The sequence below is a fragment of the Stylophora pistillata genome, chromosome 2, assembly GCF_964205215.1.
Source record: "Stylophora pistillata chromosome 2, jaStyPist1.2, whole genome shotgun sequence".
NCBI lineage: Eukaryota > Metazoa > Cnidaria > Anthozoa > Scleractinia > Pocilloporidae > Stylophora > Stylophora pistillata.
Window position 1 is genome coordinate 33,535,168 of NC_142520.1, and position 12,032 is coordinate 33,547,199.

General features: G+C 47.7%; 18 non-coding genes across 18 annotated transcripts; 6 read left to right on the plus strand and 12 right to left on the minus strand.

Annotated features, from left to right (window-relative positions):
- Positions 1–126: 126 nt before the first annotated feature.
- On the minus strand, positions 127–291 carry LOC148739162 (U1 spliceosomal RNA). Its single transcript, XR_015997928.1, has one exon. It is a non-coding gene; the product is annotated as a U1 spliceosomal RNA (small nuclear RNA).
- Positions 292–503: 212 nt separating this feature from the next.
- LOC148739163 (U2 spliceosomal RNA) lies at positions 504–695 on the minus strand. Its single transcript, XR_015997707.1, has one exon. It is a non-coding gene; the product is annotated as a U2 spliceosomal RNA (small nuclear RNA).
- A 472-nt stretch (positions 696–1,167) lies between these two features.
- LOC148739164 (5S ribosomal RNA) lies at positions 1,168–1,286 on the plus strand. Its single transcript, XR_015998206.1, has one exon. It is a non-coding gene; the product is annotated as a 5S ribosomal RNA (ribosomal RNA).
- Positions 1,287–2,254: 968 nt separating this feature from the next.
- On the minus strand, positions 2,255–2,418 carry LOC148739165 (U1 spliceosomal RNA). The gene has a single exon (XR_015997904.1). It is a non-coding gene; the product is annotated as a U1 spliceosomal RNA (small nuclear RNA).
- A 211-nt stretch (positions 2,419–2,629) lies between these two features.
- Positions 2,630–2,821, minus strand: LOC148739166 (U2 spliceosomal RNA). The gene has a single exon (XR_015997708.1). It is a non-coding gene; the product is annotated as a U2 spliceosomal RNA (small nuclear RNA).
- Positions 2,822–3,294: 473 nt separating this feature from the next.
- Positions 3,295–3,413, plus strand: LOC148739167 (5S ribosomal RNA). Its single transcript, XR_015998207.1, has one exon. It is a non-coding gene; the product is annotated as a 5S ribosomal RNA (ribosomal RNA).
- A 965-nt stretch (positions 3,414–4,378) lies between these two features.
- LOC148739168 (U1 spliceosomal RNA) lies at positions 4,379–4,542 on the minus strand. Its single transcript, XR_015997906.1, has one exon. It is a non-coding gene; the product is annotated as a U1 spliceosomal RNA (small nuclear RNA).
- Positions 4,543–4,753: 211 nt separating this feature from the next.
- LOC148739169 (U2 spliceosomal RNA) lies at positions 4,754–4,945 on the minus strand. Its single transcript, XR_015997709.1, has one exon. It is a non-coding gene; the product is annotated as a U2 spliceosomal RNA (small nuclear RNA).
- A 473-nt stretch (positions 4,946–5,418) lies between these two features.
- On the plus strand, positions 5,419–5,537 carry LOC148739170 (5S ribosomal RNA). Its single transcript, XR_015998208.1, has one exon. It is a non-coding gene; the product is annotated as a 5S ribosomal RNA (ribosomal RNA).
- Positions 5,538–6,502: 965 nt separating this feature from the next.
- Positions 6,503–6,666, minus strand: LOC148739171 (U1 spliceosomal RNA). Its single transcript, XR_015997907.1, has one exon. It is a non-coding gene; the product is annotated as a U1 spliceosomal RNA (small nuclear RNA).
- A 211-nt stretch (positions 6,667–6,877) lies between these two features.
- LOC148739172 (U2 spliceosomal RNA) lies at positions 6,878–7,069 on the minus strand. Its single transcript, XR_015997710.1, has one exon. It is a non-coding gene; the product is annotated as a U2 spliceosomal RNA (small nuclear RNA).
- Positions 7,070–7,542: 473 nt separating this feature from the next.
- On the plus strand, positions 7,543–7,661 carry LOC148739173 (5S ribosomal RNA). Its single transcript, XR_015998209.1, has one exon. It is a non-coding gene; the product is annotated as a 5S ribosomal RNA (ribosomal RNA).
- A 965-nt stretch (positions 7,662–8,626) lies between these two features.
- Positions 8,627–8,790, minus strand: LOC148739174 (U1 spliceosomal RNA). Its single transcript, XR_015997908.1, has one exon. It is a non-coding gene; the product is annotated as a U1 spliceosomal RNA (small nuclear RNA).
- Positions 8,791–9,001: 211 nt separating this feature from the next.
- On the minus strand, positions 9,002–9,193 carry LOC148739175 (U2 spliceosomal RNA). The gene has a single exon (XR_015997711.1). It is a non-coding gene; the product is annotated as a U2 spliceosomal RNA (small nuclear RNA).
- A 473-nt stretch (positions 9,194–9,666) lies between these two features.
- LOC148739176 (5S ribosomal RNA) lies at positions 9,667–9,785 on the plus strand. The gene has a single exon (XR_015998210.1). It is a non-coding gene; the product is annotated as a 5S ribosomal RNA (ribosomal RNA).
- A 965-nt stretch (positions 9,786–10,750) lies between these two features.
- Positions 10,751–10,914, minus strand: LOC148739177 (U1 spliceosomal RNA). Its single transcript, XR_015997909.1, has one exon. It is a non-coding gene; the product is annotated as a U1 spliceosomal RNA (small nuclear RNA).
- Positions 10,915–11,125: 211 nt separating this feature from the next.
- On the minus strand, positions 11,126–11,317 carry LOC148739178 (U2 spliceosomal RNA). The gene has a single exon (XR_015997712.1). It is a non-coding gene; the product is annotated as a U2 spliceosomal RNA (small nuclear RNA).
- Positions 11,318–11,790: 473 nt separating this feature from the next.
- LOC148739179 (5S ribosomal RNA) lies at positions 11,791–11,909 on the plus strand. The gene has a single exon (XR_015998211.1). It is a non-coding gene; the product is annotated as a 5S ribosomal RNA (ribosomal RNA).
- Positions 11,910–12,032: the final 123 nt, after the last annotated feature.

Sequence of the window (12,032 nt, forward strand, 5' to 3'; positions counted from 1 at the left end):
CCCTTGCTGCTCTTCTTCTCTCTTCATTCCAGTTCCAGTTCACCCTGTTTAACGGTCAACTCCAAAATCAAGATCAATTCATTAGTCAGTCAGGGGTTAAGGGCAAGATATTTTACATCAGCTTTTCGGGGACGAGCGCGAACGCAGGTCCCCACTACCAGAAATTATACGCTCGAGTTACCCACATTTGGGGGTAATCGCAAGGGTCAACCCAGTCCAAGTGCAATGAAAGGGCCTCGCCTTGAGAGGACTGCCTCCTTGATCACAGTACCTCCCGCGTCAGGTAAGTATGCCTTTCAGGCATACGCTTGCCGTGGTAAAACTCTCCCTCACCTATGTCCTTGTGGTACTGCTTTGCACGCTTCAAATCAGCCAGTGTCAGTTGCCGCCTTGGCCCGTCATGTCTTTTTTCCGCCTTCCCTTTGGAGCTGCAGGGCTCCTGTGCACAGAAGAGAATGCTATAGTCATTATTTTTCCTTCCATTAAATGTGTCTTCCCCAAAAGGGAAGTGGGCCACACTCGGAGGTAGTGCTATACCGAGGCAACCCGTGGCTGGGACGAGGCAAGCCTCTTTTCCACAGCCCAGTTCCAAAAATCAGTTTAATATATGAGCTACTCAATGAGCAGCGTATCAGATATTAAGCTGATAAGAACAGATACTACACTTGATCTTAGCCAAAAGGCCGAGAAGCGATACCCACCAATACCCTCAATCAAGGGGGTGGTAGAGGGATCCTTCCCACAGTATATGGTGGGTAGTAGCAGGTAGCCCCCAGAAGCCCTTGCGAGTCCCAAAAACGGACCCAGTGGCTCATCGGTTGGTAATCTTCTCATTGTAACTTTAAGACGCCAGCCACATACACTTAACTAACAAGATGGTGTTCTTTAGAATATTTACCAAACTTGATTTATCTCTATACTCCCCCCCCCACCCCACCCCACCCCCAGTGAGATATATTGCCTCAAATCGACGCTTCTCAAGGTGTGCGCAGCTCTAGGAGATGACGTTTGGGTTAGGGTCTAGGCTACCAAATTTAGGGTTAGGGTAACGATCTTGGGGTTAGGGTTAGGGTAACGATGTTAGGGTTTAGGGTTAGAGTAACGAAATTAGGGCTAGTACAGATCAAACATAACCGATAACCAGCCAAATTTCAGCTGTTTTCCCTTGTCTACGACCATACCACAGGGAAAGCACCGGTTCTCGTCCGATCACCGAAGTTAAGCCCTGTCGGGCGGGGTTAGTACTTGGATGGGTGACCGCCTGGGAATACCCCGTGTTGTAGGCTTCATTTTTTCCTTTGCTTACTCTCTCAACGTTTTATCCGGGTAAACCGCTTCCGATACTCACGGCGTCCCGTAGACGAGTGAGGAGTAAAAGAAAAACTAACATAACAGGCAGGAGAGAAATAAGCTTGTGGCCAAAATCATTTCCCAATGCAAGAGAGCGAGCAAACGAAGGAGCGAGGGCGCGCGCTCGAGATCTCAACACATTGTTGTTGTGACAAATTCCACATTTGTACGTGACATCGAATCATTCGCACGCTCCCACGAATCACAAATAGGAAAACACGCACACTTTTACAGCACTTTCAAGGCCTCAAGACATGTCAAAACATTCCCACGATTAATACAGGCGGATGGATTCAAACTGACTGAAACGAAGCGAAGCGGCAAAAGGTTCCACATTTTTACTTACTCGCCTGCCTCTTTGTTTGCTCGCTCGCTCGCTGGAACGAACGTTCCCTCCTCTCGCTCGCTCGCAATAAGAAATACATGACAACAAAACCTCGCCTGCCACAGGTATGGTTGACAATGTACTCACGTTTCTAAAACAAATGCTTTTCTTGCCCATGTATCGATCGTTCTTTGCTTAGTCCATCCCTCGGTGAGTTAGTCAGTCACTCCTCCGCTTGGTTTCCTCTCCTTTTCTTTCGCAAACAAACGAACAAAATAATGCAGAAAGCACACACATCTATCTAGAACAGCTCTACTCACATCCTCACAAAAACTCACCTTCATTTACAATCACTTCTATTCCTCCAAATCTCTCTGCCAACACGCAGGCCACTTCTGTCTGTCTCTCTGCTGTCTGTCTCTCTTTCTTTCCATGGCGTTTTGCTTTCTTTTTCCCTTGCTGCTCTTCTTCTCTCTTCATTCCAGTTCCAGTTCACCCTGTTTAACGGTCAACTCCAAAATCAAGATCAATTCATTAGTCAGTCAGGGGTTAAGGGCAAGATATTTTACATCAGCTTTTCGGGGACGAGCGCGAACGCAGGTCCCCACTACCAGAAATTATACGCTCGAGTTACCCACATTTGGGGTAATCGCAAGGGTCAACCCAGTCCAAGTGCAATGAAAGGGCCTCGCCTTGAGAGGACTGCCTCCTTGATCACAGTACCTCCCGCGTCAGGTAAGTATGCCTTTCAGGCATACGCTTGCCGTGGTAAAACTCTCCCTCACCTATGTCCTTGTGGTACTGCTTTGCACGCTTCAAATCAGCCAGTGTCAGTTGCCGCCTTGGCCCGTCATGTCTTTTTCCGCCTTCCCTTTGGAGCTGCAGGGCTCCTGTGCACAGAAGAGAATGCTATAGTCATTATTTTTCCTTCCATTAAATGTGTCTTCCCCAAAAGGGAAGTGGGCCACACTCGGAGGTAGTGCTATACCGAGGCAACCCGTGGCTGGGACGAGGCAAGCCTCTTTTCCACAGCCCAGTTCCAAAAATCAGTTTAATATATGAGCTACTCAATGAGCAGCGTATCAGATATTAAGCTGATAAGAACAGATACTACACTTGATCTTAGCCAAAAGGCCGAGAAGCGATACCCACCAATACCCTCAATCAAGGGGGTGGTAGAGGGATCCTTCCCACAGTATATGGTGGGTAGTAGCAGGTAGCCCCCAGAAGCCCTTGCGAGTCCCAAAAACGGACCCAGTGGCTCATCGGTTGGTAATCTTCTCATTGTAACTTTAAGACGCCAGCCACATACACTTAACTAACAAGATGGTGTTCTTTAGAATATTTACCAAACTTGATTTATCTCTATACTCCCCCCCCCACCCCACCCCACCCCCAGTGAGATATATTGCCTCAAATCGACGCTTCTCAAGGTGTGCGCAGGCTCTAGGAGATGACGTTTGGGTTAGGGTCTAGGCTACCAAATTTAGGGTTAGGGTAACGATCTTGGGGTTAGGGTTAGGGTAACGATGTTAGGGTTTAGGGTTAGAGTAACGAAATTAGGGCTAGTACAGATCAAACATAACCGATAACCAGCCAAATTTCAGCTGTTTTCCCTTGTCTACGACCATACCACAGGGAAAGCACCGGTTCTCGTCCGATCACCGAAGTTAAGCCCTGTCGGGCGGGGTTAGTACTTGGATGGGTGACCGCCTGGGAATACCCCGTGTTGTAGGCTTCATTTTTTCCTTTGCTTACTCTCTCAACGTTTTATCCGGGTAAACCGCTTCCGATACTCACGGCGTCCCGTAGACGAGTGAGGAGTAAAAGAAAAACTAACATAACAGGCAGGAGAGAAATAAGCTTGTGGCCAAAATCATTTCCCAATGCAAGAGAGCGAGCAAACGAAGGAGCGAGGGCGCGCGCTCGAGATCTCAACACATTGTTGTTGTGACAAATTCCACATTTGTACGTGACATCGAATCATTCGCACGCTCCCACGAATCACAAATAGGAAAACACGCACACTTTTACAGCACTTTCAAGGCCTCAAGACATGTCAAAACATTCCCACGATTAATACAGGCGGATGGATTCAAACTGACTGAAACGAAGCGAAGCGGCAAAAGGTTCCACATTTTTACTTACTCGCCTGCCTCTTTGTTTGCTCGCTCGCTCGCTGGAACGAACGTTCCCTCCTCTCGCTCGCTCGCAATAAGAAATACATGACAACAAAACCTCGCCTGCCACAGGTATGGTTGACAATGTACTCACGTTTCTAAAACAAATGCTTTTCTTGCCCATGTATCGATCGTTCTTTGCTTAGTCCATCCCTCGGTGAGTTAGTCAGTCACTCCTCCGCTTGGTTTCCTCTCCTTTTCTTTCGCAAACAAACGAACAAAATAATGCAGAAAGCACACACATCTATCTAGAACAGCTCTACTCACATCCTCACAAAAACTCACCTTCATTTACAATCACTTCTATTCCTCCAAATCTCTCTGCCAACACGCAGGCCACTTCTGTCTGTCTCTCTGTCTGTCTCTCTTTCTTTCCATGGCGTTTTGCTTTCTTTTTCCCTTGCTGCTCTTCTTCTCTCTTCATTCCAGTTCCAGTTCACCCTGTTTAACGGTCAACTCCAAAATCAAGATCAATTCATTAGTCAGTCAGGGGTTAAGGGCAAGATATTTTACATCAGCTTTTCGGGGACGAGCGCGAACGCAGGTCCCCACTACCAGAAATTATACGCTCGAGTTACCCACATTTGGGGTAATCGCAAGGGTCAACCCAGTCCAAGTGCAATGAAAGGGCCTCGCCTTGAGAGGACTGCCTCCTTGATCACAGTACCTCCCGCGTCAGGTAAGTATGCCTTTCAGGCATACGCTTGCCGTGGTAAAACTCTCCCTCACCTATGTCCTTGTGGTACTGCTTTGCACGCTTCAAATCAGCCAGTGTCAGTTGCCGCCTTGGCCCGTCATGTCTTTTTCCGCCTTCCCTTTGGAGCTGCAGGGCTCCTGTGCACAGAAGAGAATGCTATAGTCATTATTTTTCCTTCCATTAAATGTGTCTTCCCCAAAAGGGAAGTGGGCCACACTCGGAGGTAGTGCTATACCGAGGCAACCCGTGGCTGGGACGAGGCAAGCCTCTTTTCCACAGCCCAGTTCCAAAAATCAGTTTAATATATGAGCTACTCAATGAGCAGCGTATCAGATATTAAGCTGATAAGAACAGATACTACACTTGATCTTAGCCAAAAGGCCGAGAAGCGATACCCACCAATACCCTCAATCAAGGGGGTGGTAGAGGGATCCTTCCCACAGTATATGGTGGGTAGTAGCAGGTAGCCCCCAGAAGCCCTTGCGAGTCCCAAAAACGGACCCAGTGGCTCATCGGTTGGTAATCTTCTCATTGTAACTTTAAGACGCCAGCCACATACACTTAACTAACAAGATGGTGTTCTTTAGAATATTTACCAAACTTGATTTATCTCTATACTCCCCCCCCCACCCCACCCCACCCCCAGTGAGATATATTGCCTCAAATCGACGCTTCTCAAGGTGTGCGCAGGCTCTAGGAGATGACGTTTGGGTTAGGGTCTAGGCTACCAAATTTAGGGTTAGGGTAACGATCTTGGGGTTAGGGTTAGGGTAACGATGTTAGGGTTTAGGGTTAGAGTAACGAAATTAGGGCTAGTACAGATCAAACATAACCGATAACCAGCCAAATTTCAGCTGTTTTCCCTTGTCTACGACCATACCACAGGGAAAGCACCGGTTCTCGTCCGATCACCGAAGTTAAGCCCTGTCGGGCGGGGTTAGTACTTGGATGGGTGACCGCCTGGGAATACCCCGTGTTGTAGGCTTCATTTTTTCCTTTGCTTACTCTCTCAACGTTTTATCCGGGTAAACCGCTTCCGATACTCACGGCGTCCCGTAGACGAGTGAGGAGTAAAAGAAAAACTAACATAACAGGCAGGAGAGAAATAAGCTTGTGGCCAAAATCATTTCCCAATGCAAGAGAGCGAGCAAACGAAGGAGCGAGGGCGCGCGCTCGAGATCTCAACACATTGTTGTTGTGACAAATTCCACATTTGTACGTGACATCGAATCATTCGCACGCTCCCACGAATCACAAATAGGAAAACACGCACACTTTTACAGCACTTTCAAGGCCTCAAGACATGTCAAAACATTCCCACGATTAATACAGGCGGATGGATTCAAACTGACTGAAACGAAGCGAAGCGGCAAAAGGTTCCACATTTTTACTTACTCGCCTGCCTCTTTGTTTGCTCGCTCGCTCGCTGGAACGAACGTTCCCTCCTCTCGCTCGCTCGCAATAAGAAATACATGACAACAAAACCTCGCCTGCCACAGGTATGGTTGACAATGTACTCACGTTTCTAAAACAAATGCTTTTCTTGCCCATGTATCGATCGTTCTTTGCTTAGTCCATCCCTCGGTGAGTTAGTCAGTCACTCCTCCGCTTGGTTTCCTCTCCTTTTCTTTCGCAAACAAACGAACAAAATAATGCAGAAAGCACACACATCTATCTAGAACAGCTCTACTCACATCCTCACAAAAACTCACCTTCATTTACAATCACTTCTATTCCTCCAAATCTCTCTGCCAACACGCAGGCCACTTCTGTCTGTCTCTCTGTCTGTCTCTCTTTCTTTCCATGGCGTTTTGCTTTCTTTTTCCCTTGCTGCTCTTCTTCTCTCTTCATTCCAGTTCCAGTTCACCCTGTTTAACGGTCAACTCCAAAATCAAGATCAATTCATTAGTCAGTCAGGGGTTAAGGGCAAGATATTTTACATCAGCTTTTCGGGGACGAGCGCGAACGCAGGTCCCCACTACCAGAAATTATACGCTCGAGTTACCCACATTTGGGGTAATCGCAAGGGTCAACCCAGTCCAAGTGCAATGAAAGGGCCTCGCCTTGAGAGGACTGCCTCCTTGATCACAGTACCTCCCGCGTCAGGTAAGTATGCCTTTCAGGCATACGCTTGCCGTGGTAAAACTCTCCCTCACCTATGTCCTTGTGGTACTGCTTTGCACGCTTCAAATCAGCCAGTGTCAGTTGCCGCCTTGGCCCGTCATGTCTTTTTCCGCCTTCCCTTTGGAGCTGCAGGGCTCCTGTGCACAGAAGAGAATGCTATAGTCATTATTTTTCCTTCCATTAAATGTGTCTTCCCCAAAAGGGAAGTGGGCCACACTCGGAGGTAGTGCTATACCGAGGCAACCCGTGGCTGGGACGAGGCAAGCCTCTTTTCCACAGCCCAGTTCCAAAAATCAGTTTAATATATGAGCTACTCAATGAGCAGCGTATCAGATATTAAGCTGATAAGAACAGATACTACACTTGATCTTAGCCAAAAGGCCGAGAAGCGATACCCACCAATACCCTCAATCAAGGGGGTGGTAGAGGGATCCTTCCCACAGTATATGGTGGGTAGTAGCAGGTAGCCCCCAGAAGCCCTTGCGAGTCCCAAAAACGGACCCAGTGGCTCATCGGTTGGTAATCTTCTCATTGTAACTTTAAGACGCCAGCCACATACACTTAACTAACAAGATGGTGTTCTTTAGAATATTTACCAAACTTGATTTATCTCTATACTCCCCCCCCCACCCCACCCCACCCCCAGTGAGATATATTGCCTCAAATCGACGCTTCTCAAGGTGTGCGCAGGCTCTAGGAGATGACGTTTGGGTTAGGGTCTAGGCTACCAAATTTAGGGTTAGGGTAACGATCTTGGGGTTAGGGTTAGGGTAACGATGTTAGGGTTTAGGGTTAGAGTAACGAAATTAGGGCTAGTACAGATCAAACATAACCGATAACCAGCCAAATTTCAGCTGTTTTCCCTTGTCTACGACCATACCACAGGGAAAGCACCGGTTCTCGTCCGATCACCGAAGTTAAGCCCTGTCGGGCGGGGTTAGTACTTGGATGGGTGACCGCCTGGGAATACCCCGTGTTGTAGGCTTCATTTTTTCCTTTGCTTACTCTCTCAACGTTTTATCCGGGTAAACCGCTTCCGATACTCACGGCGTCCCGTAGACGAGTGAGGAGTAAAAGAAAAACTAACATAACAGGCAGGAGAGAAATAAGCTTGTGGCCAAAATCATTTCCCAATGCAAGAGAGCGAGCAAACGAAGGAGCGAGGGCGCGCGCTCGAGATCTCAACACATTGTTGTTGTGACAAATTCCACATTTGTACGTGACATCGAATCATTCGCACGCTCCCACGAATCACAAATAGGAAAACACGCACACTTTTACAGCACTTTCAAGGCCTCAAGACATGTCAAAACATTCCCACGATTAATACAGGCGGATGGATTCAAACTGACTGAAACGAAGCGAAGCGGCAAAAGGTTCCACATTTTTACTTACTCGCCTGCCTCTTTGTTTGCTCGCTCGCTCGCTGGAACGAACGTTCCCTCCTCTCGCTCGCTCGCAATAAGAAATACATGACAACAAAACCTCGCCTGCCACAGGTATGGTTGACAATGTACTCACGTTTCTAAAACAAATGCTTTTCTTGCCCATGTATCGATCGTTCTTTGCTTAGTCCATCCCTCGGTGAGTTAGTCAGTCACTCCTCCGCTTGGTTTCCTCTCCTTTTCTTTCGCAAACAAACGAACAAAATAATGCAGAAAGCACACACATCTATCTAGAACAGCTCTACTCACATCCTCACAAAAACTCACCTTCATTTACAATCACTTCTATTCCTCCAAATCTCTCTGCCAACACGCAGGCCACTTCTGTCTGTCTCTCTGTCTGTCTCTCTTTCTTTCCATGGCGTTTTGCTTTCTTTTTCCCTTGCTGCTCTTCTTCTCTCTTCATTCCAGTTCCAGTTCACCCTGTTTAACGGTCAACTCCAAAATCAAGATCAATTCATTAGTCAGTCAGGGGTTAAGGGCAAGATATTTTACATCAGCTTTTCGGGGACGAGCGCGAACGCAGGTCCCCACTACCAGAAATTATACGCTCGAGTTACCCACATTTGGGGTAATCGCAAGGGTCAACCCAGTCCAAGTGCAATGAAAGGGCCTCGCCTTGAGAGGACTGCCTCCTTGATCACAGTACCTCCCGCGTCAGGTAAGTATGCCTTTCAGGCATACGCTTGCCGTGGTAAAACTCTCCCTCACCTATGTCCTTGTGGTACTGCTTTGCACGCTTCAAATCAGCCAGTGTCAGTTGCCGCCTTGGCCCGTCATGTCTTTTTCCGCCTTCCCTTTGGAGCTGCAGGGCTCCTGTGCACAGAAGAGAATGCTATAGTCATTATTTTTCCTTCCATTAAATGTGTCTTCCCCAAAAGGGAAGTGGGCCACACTCGGAGGTAGTGCTATACCGAGGCAACCCGTGGCTGGGACGAGGCAAGCCTCTTTTCCACAGCCCAGTTCCAAAAATCAGTTTAATATATGAGCTACTCAATGAGCAGCGTATCAGATATTAAGCTGATAAGAACAGATACTACACTTGATCTTAGCCAAAAGGCCGAGAAGCGATACCCACCAATACCCTCAATCAAGGGGGTGGTAGAGGGATCCTTCCCACAGTATATGGTGGGTAGTAGCAGGTAGCCCCCAGAAGCCCTTGCGAGTCCCAAAAACGGACCCAGTGGCTCATCGGTTGGTAATCTTCTCATTGTAACTTTAAGACGCCAGCCACATACACTTAACTAACAAGATGGTGTTCTTTAGAATATTTACCAAACTTGATTTATCTCTATACTCCCCCCCCCACCCCACCCCACCCCCAGTGAGATATATTGCCTCAAATCGACGCTTCTCAAGGTGTGCGCAGGCTCTAGGAGATGACGTTTGGGTTAGGGTCTAGGCTACCAAATTTAGGGTTAGGGTAACGATCTTGGGGTTAGGGTTAGGGTAACGATGTTAGGGTTTAGGGTTAGAGTAACGAAATTAGGGCTAGTACAGATCAAACATAACCGATAACCAGCCAAATTTCAGCTGTTTTCCCTTGTCTACGACCATACCACAGGGAAAGCACCGGTTCTCGTCCGATCACCGAAGTTAAGCCCTGTCGGGCGGGGTTAGTACTTGGATGGGTGACCGCCTGGGAATACCCCGTGTTGTAGGCTTCATTTTTTCCTTTGCTTACTCTCTCAACGTTTTATCCGGGTAAACCGCTTCCGATACTCACGGCGTCCCGTAGACGAGTGAGGAGTAAAAGAAAAACTAACATAACAGGCAGGAGAGAAATAAGCTTGTGGCCAAAATCATTTCCCAATGCAAGAGAGCGAGCAAACGAAGGAGCGAGGGCGCGCGCTCGAGATCTCAACACATTGTTGTTGTGACAAATTCCACATTTGTACGTGACATCGAATCATTCGCACGCTCCCACGAATCACAAATAGGAAAACACGCACACTTTTACAGCACTTTCAAGGCCTCAAGACATGTCAAAACATTCCCACGATTAATACAGGCGGATGGATTCAAACTGACTGAAACGAAGCGAAGCGGCAAAAGGTTCCACATTTTTACTTACTCGCCTGCCTCTTTGTTTGCTCGCTCGCTCGCTGGAACGAACGTTCCCTCCTCTCGCTCGCTCGCAATAAGAAATACATGACAACAAAACCTCGCCTGCCACAGGTATGGTTGACAATGTACTCACGTTTCTAAAACAAATGCTTTTCTTGCCCATGTATCGATCGTTCTTTGCTTAGTCCATCCCTCGGTGAGTTAGTCAGTCACTCCTCCGCTTGGTTTCCTCTCCTTTTCTTTCGCAAACAAACGAACAAAATAATGCAGAAAGCACACACATCTATCTAGAACAGCTCTACTCACATCCTCACAAAAACTCACCTTCATTTACAATCACTTCTATTCCTCCAAATCTCTCTGCCAACACGCAGGCCACTTCTGTCTGTCTCTCTGTCTGTCTCTCTTTCTTTCCATGGCGTTTTGCTTTCTTTTTCCCTTGCTGCTCTTCTTCTCTCTTCATTCCAGTTCCAGTTCACCCTGTTTAACGGTCAACTCCAAAATCAAGATCAATTCATTAGTCAGTCAGGGGTTAAGGGCAAGATATTTTACATCAGCTTTTCGGGGACGAGCGCGAACGCAGGTCCCCACTACCAGAAATTATACGCTCGAGTTACCCACATTTGGGGTAATCGCAAGGGTCAACCCAGTCCAAGTGCAATGAAAGGGCCTCGCCTTGAGAGGACTGCCTCCTTGATCACAGTACCTCCCGCGTCAGGTAAGTATGCCTTTCAGGCATACGCTTGCCGTGGTAAAACTCTCCCTCACCTATGTCCTTGTGGTACTGCTTTGCACGCTTCAAATCAGCCAGTGTCAGTTGCCGCCTTGGCCCGTCATGTCTTTTTCCGCCTTCCCTTTGGAGCTGCAGGGCTCCTGTGCACAGAAGAGAATGCTATAGTCATTATTTTTCCTTCCATTAAATGTGTCTTCCCCAAAAGGGAAGTGGGCCACACTCGGAGGTAGTGCTATACCGAGGCAACCCGTGGCTGGGACGAGGCAAGCCTCTTTTCCACAGCCCAGTTCCAAAAATCAGTTTAATATATGAGCTACTCAATGAGCAGCGTATCAGATATTAAGCTGATAAGAACAGATACTACACTTGATCTTAGCCAAAAGGCCGAGAAGCGATACCCACCAATACCCTCAATCAAGGGGGTGGTAGAGGGATCCTTCCCACAGTATATGGTGGGTAGTAGCAGGTAGCCCCCAGAAGCCCTTGCGAGTCCCAAAAACGGACCCAGTGGCTCATCGGTTGGTAATCTTCTCATTGTAACTTTAAGACGCCAGCCACATACACTTAACTAACAAGATGGTGTTCTTTAGAATATTTACCAAACTTGATTTATCTCTATACTCCCCCCCCCACCCCACCCCACCCCCAGTGAGATATATTGCCTCAAATCGACGCTTCTCAAGGTGTGCGCAGGCTCTAGGAGATGACGTTTGGGTTAGGGTCTAGGCTACCAAATTTAGGGTTAGGGTAACGATCTTGGGGTTAGGGTTAGGGTAACGATGTTAGGGTTTAGGGTTAGAGTAACGAAATTAGGGCTAGTACAGATCAAACATAACCGATAACCAGCCAAATTTCAGCTGTTTTCCCTTGTCTACGACCATACCACAGGGAAAGCACCGGTTCTCGTCCGATCACCGAAGTTAAGCCCTGTCGGGCGGGGTTAGTACTTGGATGGGTGACCGCCTGGGAATACCCCGTGTTGTAGGCTTCATTTTTTCCTTTGCTTACTCTCTCAACGTTTTATCCGGGTAAACCGCTTCCGATACTCACGGCGTCCCGTAGACGAGTGAGGAGTAAAAGAAAAACTAACATAACAGGCAGGAGAGAAATA